The 11,834-nt window shown below is 41.5% G+C and overlaps 1 long non-coding RNA gene across 1 annotated transcript; it reads right to left on the reverse strand.

Moving 5' to 3' along the window:
- Positions 1–10,425: 10,425 nt before the first annotated feature.
- LOC125722742 (uncharacterized) lies at positions 10,426–11,276 on the reverse strand. The gene is made up of 3 exons (XR_007386564.1): positions 11,092–11,276; positions 10,673–10,719; positions 10,426–10,516 (listed from the first exon to the last, which is right to left on the reverse strand). It is a non-coding gene; the product is annotated as an uncharacterized LOC125722742 (long non-coding RNA).
- Positions 11,277–11,834: the final 558 nt, after the last annotated feature.

Below are 11,834 nucleotides of genomic sequence, written 5' to 3' on the forward strand. Positions count from 1 at the left end.
CAGGTGAATCCTTTCCTTCAGTAGTAAACCTTGGTAGTTTCAGCCGTTTACACATTGTCTCACTAAAAGGTTGATAATATATTTGTCCTTTTACATAGTGATAAAATATACGCTAATAAAAGTGAATATTCATAGATTCAGGACTAACATAAAGTAGCTAACAGAAACTCAGACTAACAAAAGGTGCAAATACATACTCAGTTGGTTCCATTGTGTTGATTACATTATAATGTTTACATTGTAATGATTATATCATGGATATTTGGCATACTTTTTATAAAATCATAATTCTTATATTCTACGTTATATAGTGCTAAATAATATTCCATGGATGGATGGACTTTATTAATCCCCGTGGGGAAATTGTGTTTTTTATGTCTCCCTCAACTTACTCTTTGTGGAGTAAGTTGTCCGCGAAGTGCAGCTACCTGTTGGGGCGCCCAGGGAGCTGGGGGTTAAGGGCCTTGCTCAAGGACCCACAGACGTGCTGAGGCTGGGTTAGTTTCAACTGGTGACCTTCTCATTACAGGCACAAGGACTGACCCCTGCCCCCCAACTGTGTATGAGTAGCATTTATGCTGCTTCTTGAGTGTGAGCTTCCATTGACTGGCACCCAGACATATAATGACTTTTAACAATGAGGGGGGAAAAGACCAGACAGGAAATTAGGTAACAGTAATTAGTAATCACATAGAGTTCTTATTGGGGGTGCCATGGTGGTGCAGTGGTTAGCCTCACACCTCAGGGACCCGGGTTCGAGTGAATGGTGTGTGAGTGTGCCCTGCGATGGGCTGGCCCTCCATCCTGGGTTGTTCCCTGCCTCGTGCCCATTGATTCGGGGATAGGCTCCAGACCCCCCGCGACCCAGTAGGATAAGCGGTTTGGAAAATGGATGGATGGATGGATTATTTTAAGAACAACAAACTCTACGTCATTGCAGGGTTTTATATAATGGGTGCCGGCATTTGGACACTATATAGACATTATTTTCGCCCACCATTCAATAAGCAGATAAGTAACTTGCCTAAAAAATTTAGGAGATTTTTTTATTGTGATGCCCAAAAGTTAGTAATCTGTATAAAATCAGTGTAACTTTATGTTTTTTAAATTCAGTTAGCAGAGCCCCACATGCAGCTGTTTCGGTAAATAATGGAAGCAGTAAGTACTGTAGTCGCTGTGAAGAAAGGGCAAGCTTAGCATCTACAACATCTTTTAAAAGAGGACATATTGTGGTTAAACTAGGTAACAAGACGGTGGAGTGACTTTGTTGATTAAAGTCTGACGTGTTTATTTGGTATAGTTTTCACTTTTAGCTCAATTCATTTTTTCGTTAGTTTCCATCATCCTTTCACTTATGTATTACGGTAATATAACTGGTCCCAAACAAGCCCAATGCATGCATACACACACACACATACACATACACAGACACACGCACACATACATACACACACACACACACACACTGATACTGTAAATTAATGTAGAATAAGCCCAGATTTTAACCTACATGTTTTCCTCAAACATTTATTCAGTGGAGATTGTAATGTAGCAAGCAGACAATTTCATGGCTTTAATAATGAGTGTATTTAGGAACTATAATGGCAAAACATAACACAAAGCTCTCTGTATTAATGGTATTTTAATAACCATTAATAGACAACACATACGGTGGAGTTTTGCCTATTCTGGTGGTCCATCATCCAGAATAGTGCCTGTATGTTTTCCCTTGTTATAGCACCAGTGCTGTGTGGTTTGCCATCGAAACTTTACACAGTGTACAACCATCTTTTTGTTAAAATAATTAAAAATAACTTGAAATTAAAAATTAAATTATTTTAATACATAAACTGATATGTTGATTTAAAATATTGATGCTGACAGATTTTCAGTGGCAGCCCTAGTTGACATCATTATTTATTTCATCCTATTCCGTACCCAATAGCATCTACATGTCATACTGCTGACACTTTTAAGTGAATATATTTTATGTGTGTGTATTTATGTCATGTGTCAGGATTTGCGCTGGTAATGCGGGTGAGCGCGCGGGCAGAGCAGCGGGCAAGGAGCAGGCAAGCAGGCAAAGTACGGGGAAAACGGGGATTTATTCAAGGGAAAGAGCAGGGCAGGACGGAACGCTGGTACTGACATTAACAAACATCAATGACGGACAAGAAACTAAGGCAATACATGGACTAAATAGACAAGACAGAGCAAAACAACAGGGTGCAGCTGGGTACGATCGGGGAAGCACACGTGGATAATCAGGGGGGCGTGGCACACACGAGGGTCGTACGAGCCGGGCGTGACATCATGTTTATGTACATTTTCATTTCTGCTACCTGATACTTGTATGTATTATCAATTAAGGCATCAGTCTTGGATTAAACACAAGTACAGATTTCATTGTATTTTGGTACATCCTGCACTTAATGACAATAAATCTTGAACCAGTTAGAATGACCTTTATTCAGCTGTTTTACGTGAACCCCATGATGTCCTGTAATAAAGCTGTTCAAAATTAAGGTTGTGATGAGATATTCCTCTTGTTTCTCCTTTTTATGCATAAAAACATTCATGAAGGAATCTGAATATCTGCTTGATTACTTTTGCCATTGTTAATTTTTACAGTCTTCATGACTACATCAGCAACATCGTTTAATTTCACTGTTTGTACATAGGAGCTGCACAGTGGTTAGGCCTGTTGCCTGACACATCTGGGAGGAAGGTTCAAGTCACGTCTGTGGATCTTGCATGTTCTCCAGGTGTCATGGGGTTTCTTCTGTTTTGCCCGACAGTCTAAAAATATGCCAAGATTAATTGGAGTTGCCAAATTGCCCATGTCTGAGTGGTGTGTGTGCCCTGTAACAGGTTGGCACCTGGTCCTGGGTTATTCCCTGCTTTGTGCCCATATCATCCTGCATAGGCTCCAGACCCCCTGTGACCCTGCACAGGAAGTTCACCATCCCTGGCCAGTTCTGTGGAAGTTAACAACACTTTAGTCAAACAACAGACTAACCAAGTCTCAAGCTTCAAAAAGGGAGCTGCTCATTACCTGAAGAGAAGAGGAACATAAGAAGTAGACTATAGCTCAGCTTTCCTTGCTGATGATGGGAGGACACTGAGACGAGGTGAGAGAACTAAATAGAAGGTCAGTTGGCTCCTGCTGACACCCAACAGTGTGACACAAAACGAGTGGCATTGCAGACCTCACTGCTAAATATGGAAAGAGGAGAAATATTTATGTAAATAAAATGTAGAGCATCTATAATAAAAGCACAGCTATTAGGTGCTAATGATCCAGTTCACACCCAAGATGCCTAAGTTTGCTCAGGTCATTCCTGTGATGTAACATGGACTGGCAGGCGCAATGTACTCACTGTGTGCACTGTGGCGGAGAATCTCACCAGGTCCTTCAACATCAGCTCCATAGTATGTAAAGCACAGCAGCACCTCTACTTTCTACAGAAGCACAGAAAAGCCCATCTCCCATCCTCACATTCTATCAGTGAACTGTTGAAAGCACCCTGAGCAGCTGCATCACGGTCTGCTTTGGGAACTGTGTCGCCTCAGATCGCAAGTCCCTACAACAGATAGTGATGACAGTTGAGAAGATCACTGGAGTATCTCTCACCTCCATCACGGATATTCACGCCACACACCGCATCCGCAAAGCCACCACCATTGTGGATGACCCCACCCACCCCTCACATTATCGTTTCACCCTCCTGCCTTCTGGAAATAGGTACCGGAGCATTCAGGCCTTCACAGCCAGACTCAAACAGCTTTATCCCCCATGCCGTCAGACTACTGAACTCTCAGGGACTAATCTGATACAACACACACATACACTCATTAACACACTTTATTATTTAACTACTATTTTTTATCTTATTGTAGCCATGTTTACAGTTACTTTTATTTATTTTTATTGCTACCTCATTGCACAACCAAACTGCACCTTATCAGTATTGGGTTTACTGTGCTGTTTGTGCTCGTTGGTGTCAGTTGTCCTCTCTTTTTGCACTGTCCAGCAATGTTTGCAGTTTTTGCTCATTATGCACCATACAGTATGTTGCTAGACTGTTATGTGTTAGTCTTGTGTTAATTTAAGTAGCACCTTGATCCAAGGAAAACGCTGTTTCTTTTGTAACTCTGTACTATACTCAACCGTGTAAAGTTAAAAATAACATTAAAGACCTACTTGACTTGACTTTTACTGGTAACAGGTGCTAAAGTGAAGTGATGCGGGGGACAGTGTGGGACTGCACTCTTCTGGCTGGGACCTTGAATAAATTAATGAATGTTACATTTATACAGCCCTTTCCTAAGATACACAAAGCGCTTTACAGAAGCACTGGGGAGCCACTTCAACCCAAACATGAGGCAGCAGGAGAGGGGGCCCAGGCAGAGAGAACAGCCAACAAGACGGGTGCTTCCACAGACAGGACGGGGGCCCCGGCAGACCAACGCTGACGACTCCTGGGACCAAGTCAACAGAGCAGCTGTTGTCATTGTGACTCACCCTCATACATCCATCCATCCATTGTCCAAACCGCTTATCCTACTGGGTCGCGGGGGGGTCCGGAGCCTATCCTGGAAGGATATGGGCACGAGGCAGGGAACAATCCAGGACGGGGGGGCCAGCCCATCGCAAGGCACATTCACACACACATGCACTCCTATGGCCAATTTAGCAAGAAAGAACATGCAAACTCCACACACATGTGACCCAGGCGGAGACTCGAACCGAAACGAGTCCCAGTGGTGGGAGGTAACAGTGCTAATCACTGCACCACCAAGCAGCCCCACCCTAATACATGATTTCAGATTTTTGATTTTAATCCCCTTTTCTTTTTTTGGCAACATATAAAGTGCTGTGAATGTCACTGTCAGATTGTCACATCATCCTCCAGTTGTCCCTTGTCACCCTGGATGCACATTGAGTGTTTGGTAAATATTTTATCTTGTAGTGTTCCTGATTTTTTCCTGTGTTTTAACTTGCAATTCTCAAATTTCATGACTGGCATCCGTGGGGACGATTAATTAAACCTGCTAACTCTGCACTTCAATTTCAAACTGTTGGTAACATGTTGTCATGCCCGGCCCGTCCGCTCCTCGTGTGTGCCACGCCCCCTGATTATCCACGTGTGCTTCCCTGATCGTCGCCAGCTTTGTCTGCTTACTCTGTGTATTTAAGTCCTGGTCTGACCTGTTTCCCTTGTCCGTCATTGATGTAAGTTGGCATCTGATGTTTCCCGTCCGAAGTCCTTTGATTAAACTCCCGTTTTGCCCCGTATTTGCCTGTCCGCTTGCTCCTTGCACGCCTTACCCGCACGATCGCCTGCCTGCACCACCCCGATCGTGACACATGTGTACATATTTTTGTCTGATCTTTTCACCACCAGGTGGCGATATAGCAACTCCAGAGTTATTGATGGCTAGGACAAAAAAACACAGTAACACAGAGGTGTAGCTAAAAATTCTGGGCCCCTGACAGAATGTCACCTTGCGCCCCTCTGTCGAATTTTACATACTGGGAGAGAGATTTGTTGAGACATCTTCCAATCTATTCCAATCCAGCTTCATTTGAAAAGCACTTTAAACAACCTTATGGACCAAAGTGCTGCACAAAGGAATAAATAATAACATTCACACACTTAAAAACGAAGTAAAAGAAATTTAATAAGAACCAAAACATTAAATGTGAGTAAAAGGCCATTAATAAAATTTAAAAAAATCAATTAATAAAGAAAAGGCGAAGATTAAAACAAAATTTACTATTAAAATTAACATCTCACAACGTGTCAAAGGTGAAGGAGAAGAGATGAGTTTTAAAAAGAGATTTAAAAACGGACAGAGAAGAGGCCTCTCTAATGTGAAAAGGCAAGTCATTCCACATTTTAGGATCTGCGACTGCAAAAGCTCGATCCCCTCTAAGCTCACGCTGAGTCTTAGGAACCGTCAGGAGCAGCTGATCAGCTGACCTGAGAGAGCGGGTGGGGGTGTAAGGGTGAAGCAGCTCACAGAGGTCAGGTGGAGCAAGACCATTGAGGGTTTTAAAAGAAAATAACAGAATTTTAAAATGAATCCTAAAATGTACGGGCAGCCAGTGGAGTGAGGCTAAAATGGGGGAGACATCCTCATATTTCCATGTGCGGCAGCATTTTGAACCCTCTGGAGGTGAACAATAGTGGAGCCTCTAACTCCAACATAGAGGGCATTACAGTGGTCCAAACTAGTACCGACAAAAAAGTGGATTACTGTCTCAAAGTGCTGCCTAGAAAGAATTGGCTTTATTTTGGCCAACTGCCTCAATTGTAAAAAGTTTGACTTGACAACTGACCATATCTGAGTGTCAAACTTAAGGTTGGTGTCGACTTTAACCCCTAGGTGTTTGATATTTTTCCAAGGAACCTAAAATGGAGTGGAGGTCAGAGGAGTGGAGTTACCAAAAACCAACACTTCTGTCCATTACCTCCCCACTTTCTTGTTAGTTACAATATTTGTTCTGCATTACTGTACCGGTTTGGAGTCTTTTGATATTAAGGTGAATAACACAGTGAAAAAAGAGACAGATGCATTGACAGCAGTTGTGGCCACACTTTGGACTGGGAGTGTAAGAGCAAAGGAAACTGAATCCACTATGTTCTGTCCTGTAAATTTTTATTAAACAACACATGACACACATACGAGTCCTGTTTTAACTTTCTGGGCTGATGGTCTGCAGCCTGGCTTGTGGTCTACAGTGCAGAGCAGGTGCAGTCACTGTGCTGAGCCCGGCATTATAGTAATGATGCAGCCTTTCACACTGACCAGTGAGAAATAACCTTGAAAATGACTGTGCTCTTTGTGGTTCTCCTTTTGGAAACATCTTACCACCAAGAAACAGACTAAACGTATCTTCTACTTATCAGTCATCAGAAATGTCATGCAGTAATCAGAGGTTAGACAGCAAAAATGACTTTTGTATTTTTATCTTTTGTCATTCTTTTATCCAGCGACTACTAATTCTCGTCAGGCTCTGGAGAGGGTGGGACCTGTCCCAGGAAGCACAGAGCACAGGCCTGCATGGGATGCCATTCCACACAGACAAAAACAATTAAGATGCTCAGATTTGCCTCACTGTGTGATTTTGACTGAAAGATGAACTAAGCACAGTCTTGTGTGTATAAAAATGCGTAGATTCATTTAACTTTAACAATGAGATTCAGCAACATGACCTTATAGTGTTAATGATCGGTATCTTACTGGTATTAACTGAATTATGCAAAATTCTACATTATTCTATATTATTGCACCCAAATTGTTCATACTGACTAAATGTAATTACTGACATCCTGGACATACTGCTTTTTAGGTTTGGATTTAAAATGTTAGTAGACAAATTCATGCTGTCAATAACATCTCACTTGCTCACCGCCTTTTAGATAAAAATACCCTTTGTGGTTTTTCTAGTGAAGCAGAGGGCCTGAGCTGAGGACCTGACGGTTGTGTGGTTTTCGCTCACTGAGACGAGAGACACAAACACCCTGCTCTCAGTCGGTCAGTCTTCCTGTAAAATGTGGAGGTGAGACTGCTAGTGGAAAATTACTGACTGCAGCATCAACAACACATTTAAACAGCAGCACAAACAAAATGTTCCACAAATGCAGGACATCTGTATGCTTACAGCACACATCAGACACGCTGACCCTCAGCACTGAGCTCCTCCAGGCTCTGTGCTCTCCCCCTCCTCTTCAGTCTCTACACAAATCACTGCTGCTCCAGTGAAGATCCTGAATTTTGCAGGTGATACTACTACGTTTGCCATCATAACTGAAGGCGATGAGTCTGCCTACAGACTGGAAGTCGTACAGCTGACTATCCAGTTATGAACTTACATTATCCCAAATGTCCACATGCTTAAACTCCTCTCATCATCAGGGAGGAGCGTCCCTTGGCACTGTAGAGTAGATGGATGAGATAACAAGGCTGTCATCAATTTTATGTGACACCTCTCACCCTCCCAACAGACTATGGAGGCCCGGGGCAGCTCCTTCAGTAAGAGACTCAGACACCCGGCGTGTGACAGAACAGTACCGCAGGTCATTGGGCCCCACAGCAGTCAGGCTTTATAATCTGCACTCTGCTCATTGAACTTTTCCTCTGTTCACTGTCTTCTGATACAGTTTCTATCTGCTGCTGATCTGCAATATTGTTCCTCCTTATTCACTGATGTGCAGTGTTGCATTGAGCCAGTGCATTATTCCCCTGTGTGGCAGCTTCCTTTGGGAGGCTAATATCTTGCACATGAGCAATAATGTTACATGCAATAGGATTGTGTATAAGTTAAGGATTGTGCATAAGTTAATTTTAATATTCCTATAATATTCCTGTATGTAATATATTCTTATATTTTGTTTCTATTATTACCCTATATTTATAAATACATACATTTCTTTTACATTCATAATGATGTTGTTTGTTGTTTTGTGCCCCACTGCTCTTGTAACAAGCCTCAGTCTTGACTCTCCCTTTTAAGGTCTTGGCCTTAAATCACACTCGATATAGGTGGTGTCGTCCCCATCACCCTGACCAGGATACATGCTGTAAGATTAATGGATGGTGTTTATCTGTGTGATGAAAAAGAATGTGAATAAAACAAAAATGTACCATTATAAATGGGATCCCTAAGATGTGTGGTGGTTTCAGATGTGGACTGATGAGAATTTTGTTCTGTTGTGAAAGCTGTACATTCTGTTCCATGTACAGGGTAGTGATATGTAGCAATCATGTGCTCCAGTCAAATGTTCAGCTGCATGAATAATAATGGTGGCTTGTTTGGATAAAATAACTTAGGCTGAATACTTCAAAGCGTGACCTGGGTGAGGTAGAGAGGAAACAGGGTCTTACAAGCAGCAGGTATTGTTCTCTCTGTGTAGTTTTTACTCTTTGCAAAGTGAGCCCAGCACAGTGCAGTCAGTGGGTCAGTCTTCCTGAGCTGCATCTAACCAGTGGAAACATCTGCAGCACTGCAGAGAAGCACTCAGCAGACAAACAAACCAAAACAGCTTACAGCTGTATGTCACTTTTGGACAGAGGTGGACAAAGTACACAACTTCACTACTTGAGTTAAGTATAGATACTCCTCGTCAAATAATACTCAAAGCTTTTCAGTTAATTTTTTACTTCAGTTAAAGTACTGGAGTATTTGCATCTAAAAATACTTAAGTATTCAAAAGTACATAATGTTTTAAATGCAAGACATTTTTCAGAACCTAATGACTCCTGAACACCCCACTGAATACACTGACTGGCTTGTACATCTTGTAGAATAAAAAGCTTGTGGAATATGATACAATGACGATAGAAACACAACTGGCATAACAAAAGTACAGCCATTGTCATTTTCATCTTATTTAACACCCCCCACCCCACTCACACAAAAGAGCATGCTAGTGTTCCTACAGAGCCCTAGCAGTGTGTGTGTGAGTGTGTGTGCATGTGTGTGTCTGTGTGTGTATGTTTGTGTGTGTGTGTATGTGTGTGTATATGTGTGTGCATGTGTGTGTATGTTTGTGTGTGTGTGCATGTGTGTGTTTCTGTGTCTGTGTTTGTGTGTGTTTGTGTGTGTGTCTATGTGTATGTATGTGTGTGTGTGTGTGTGTTTGTGTGTGTGTCTATGTGTGTGTATGTTTGTGTGTGTGTGTGTGTGTGCATGTGTGTTTGTGTGTATCTGTGTGTGTATGTTTGTGTGCGTGTGTGTGTGTGTGTCTGTGTGTGTGTATGTGTGTGTGTGTGTGTTTGTGTGTGTGTGTCTATGTGTGTGTATGTTTGTGAGCCAAGTAACAGGACAGGGAGCAAGAAACAAAACTCCTCTTTCTTAATTATCCACATCGTTATTAACGACACAGGTATATATACAGGTACATATACAGGTACATGTATATACTCAAAAATACATACAGTACACAACATTAAATGAAAAACGTAATTTAAGAACACTTGAAATTTTCATTCAGTTTCTTTCATCTGTTTAATATAATCGATCAGTCCCTGTGCGTTTGCCCCAAACCATTCAGCATGGTACACAAGGGAGACAAGTAAGCATGTGTCACATCAAAGAACTGATTGCAACAACTCAGCCTTTCCACAACATTAAAGCCGCTTATTCCCCCCATGCCATGAAGAAATAATCTCTGTGGCTCCCCTCTCCCCCTCCCTCAGCCCCCAGTCTGGCTTGAACATTTGCACTTCCAGTAAAAATGCGCCCCAAACACACTGACACCAAACTCCGTAAAATCCTGTGATTCAGTCTCAGAAGCACTGGCTCCCCTGCCCTCCTTCTGAACATTATTAAAGCTACACCCTGAACACTCTGTGTGACTGACATGAATGAGAAGCATCTTTATTCATAATCTCTGTAGCGGAGGTCAGAATACAGAGTGTCATTATTCCTGTCTTTCTTCTGTCTCCTGGGTTTTGGCTTCTTAAGGTTCAGGGCAGCGTAATTCAGTGTGTCCTCGTCATTGCACTGTGGAGACAAAGATGGCAGAATTGGATGGATCAAATTGGTTTGCTATTACTTATTTTCACAAATAGCACTTAAAATGCTGATCCCAGGATGGAAATCAGTCTGAGGTTCATTTGTTTTACTGACGATTTGTAATTTGAAATATTTATTACATACTTGCTTGCGTGACCATTCCACTTTTGATATATCACTGTTCTTTTCATCTGTTTAAAATATATAACACATCAATATATTATTTAATTTCACGCGGTATCATACAGTGGTCAGATAACATTCCGAATTTTCAAGCCATCAACATCCTTTTTGTCTCAAAAATGAAAGTAAAAATGACTTCTGTCAATTTAAGTGTGCATGTTTGGATATGTGTTATTTGTTCTCAGATATCATATATAATAAAATTGCTATAAAGGAGATCTTGGTAATAAAAGTTATTGATATGCAACTTATTGCAACATGTATATTTCAATAGATTTTGCAAAATATGAAAGATATAATACAAAAATGTTAATCTTACAGTAGAAAAAGGTTTATGTAAATAAGGTGAGATTTAATAATGGATTTTTAAACTGGGTTACCTGTGTCACGACCGCGGTCGGGCGAAGCAGCGATCGTGCGGGTCGGCAGGCGAGCAGGAACAGGCAAGTAGGCAAAGTCGGGAAATACTGGGGATTTATTCGTGGACAGGAAACAGATACGGGGAACATCTACTCACGCCAACGAACATCAATGACAGACAAGGAAAACTGGGGAGACCAGGACTTAAATACACAAGACTGATTGAAAGCAAACGGACACAGCTGGGTACGATCCGGGAAACACCCGTGGGTAAGCAGGGGGCGTGGCACACAGGAGGAGCGGACGAGCCGGGCATGACAACCTGCAAGAGTGGTTTTAATATGAACATTTTATCTATCATAAAACAATTTTATATTTCTATAATTTGTGAAAATCTACATTTTGTCCTTCGTCTGAGTGCATAAAGCCGGGCAGCGTACCTGCACAGTGTGTACAGGTCAGTTTACATCTTATACAAATGAGAGCAACGTTCAGAATAATGCTGCAAGATAAAACTATCAGCAAGCCAGAGTGAAGAGGATCCAGCAGCTTCTGAAAGCCTGTAACAAAGAGATAGATTTCAGCATAATGATATAGAGACACATTTCCCATTTGCTTACATTACATTAGTTAAAGATAAAATCTATAATACATTACAGCAGTTGTTTTGTAAATAGTCCATTTTTAACATGAACTTCTAGTATTTTGCATTTTAACAATTTCTATTAATATTTGAAATAATTATTAAATTAACATCTGTGTA

The sequence above is a fragment of the Brienomyrus brachyistius genome, unplaced genomic scaffold (genome assembly GCF_023856365.1).
Source record: "Brienomyrus brachyistius isolate T26 unplaced genomic scaffold, BBRACH_0.4 scaffold41, whole genome shotgun sequence".
In the NCBI taxonomy this organism is placed as follows: domain Eukaryota; kingdom Metazoa; phylum Chordata; class Actinopteri; order Osteoglossiformes; family Mormyridae; genus Brienomyrus; species Brienomyrus brachyistius.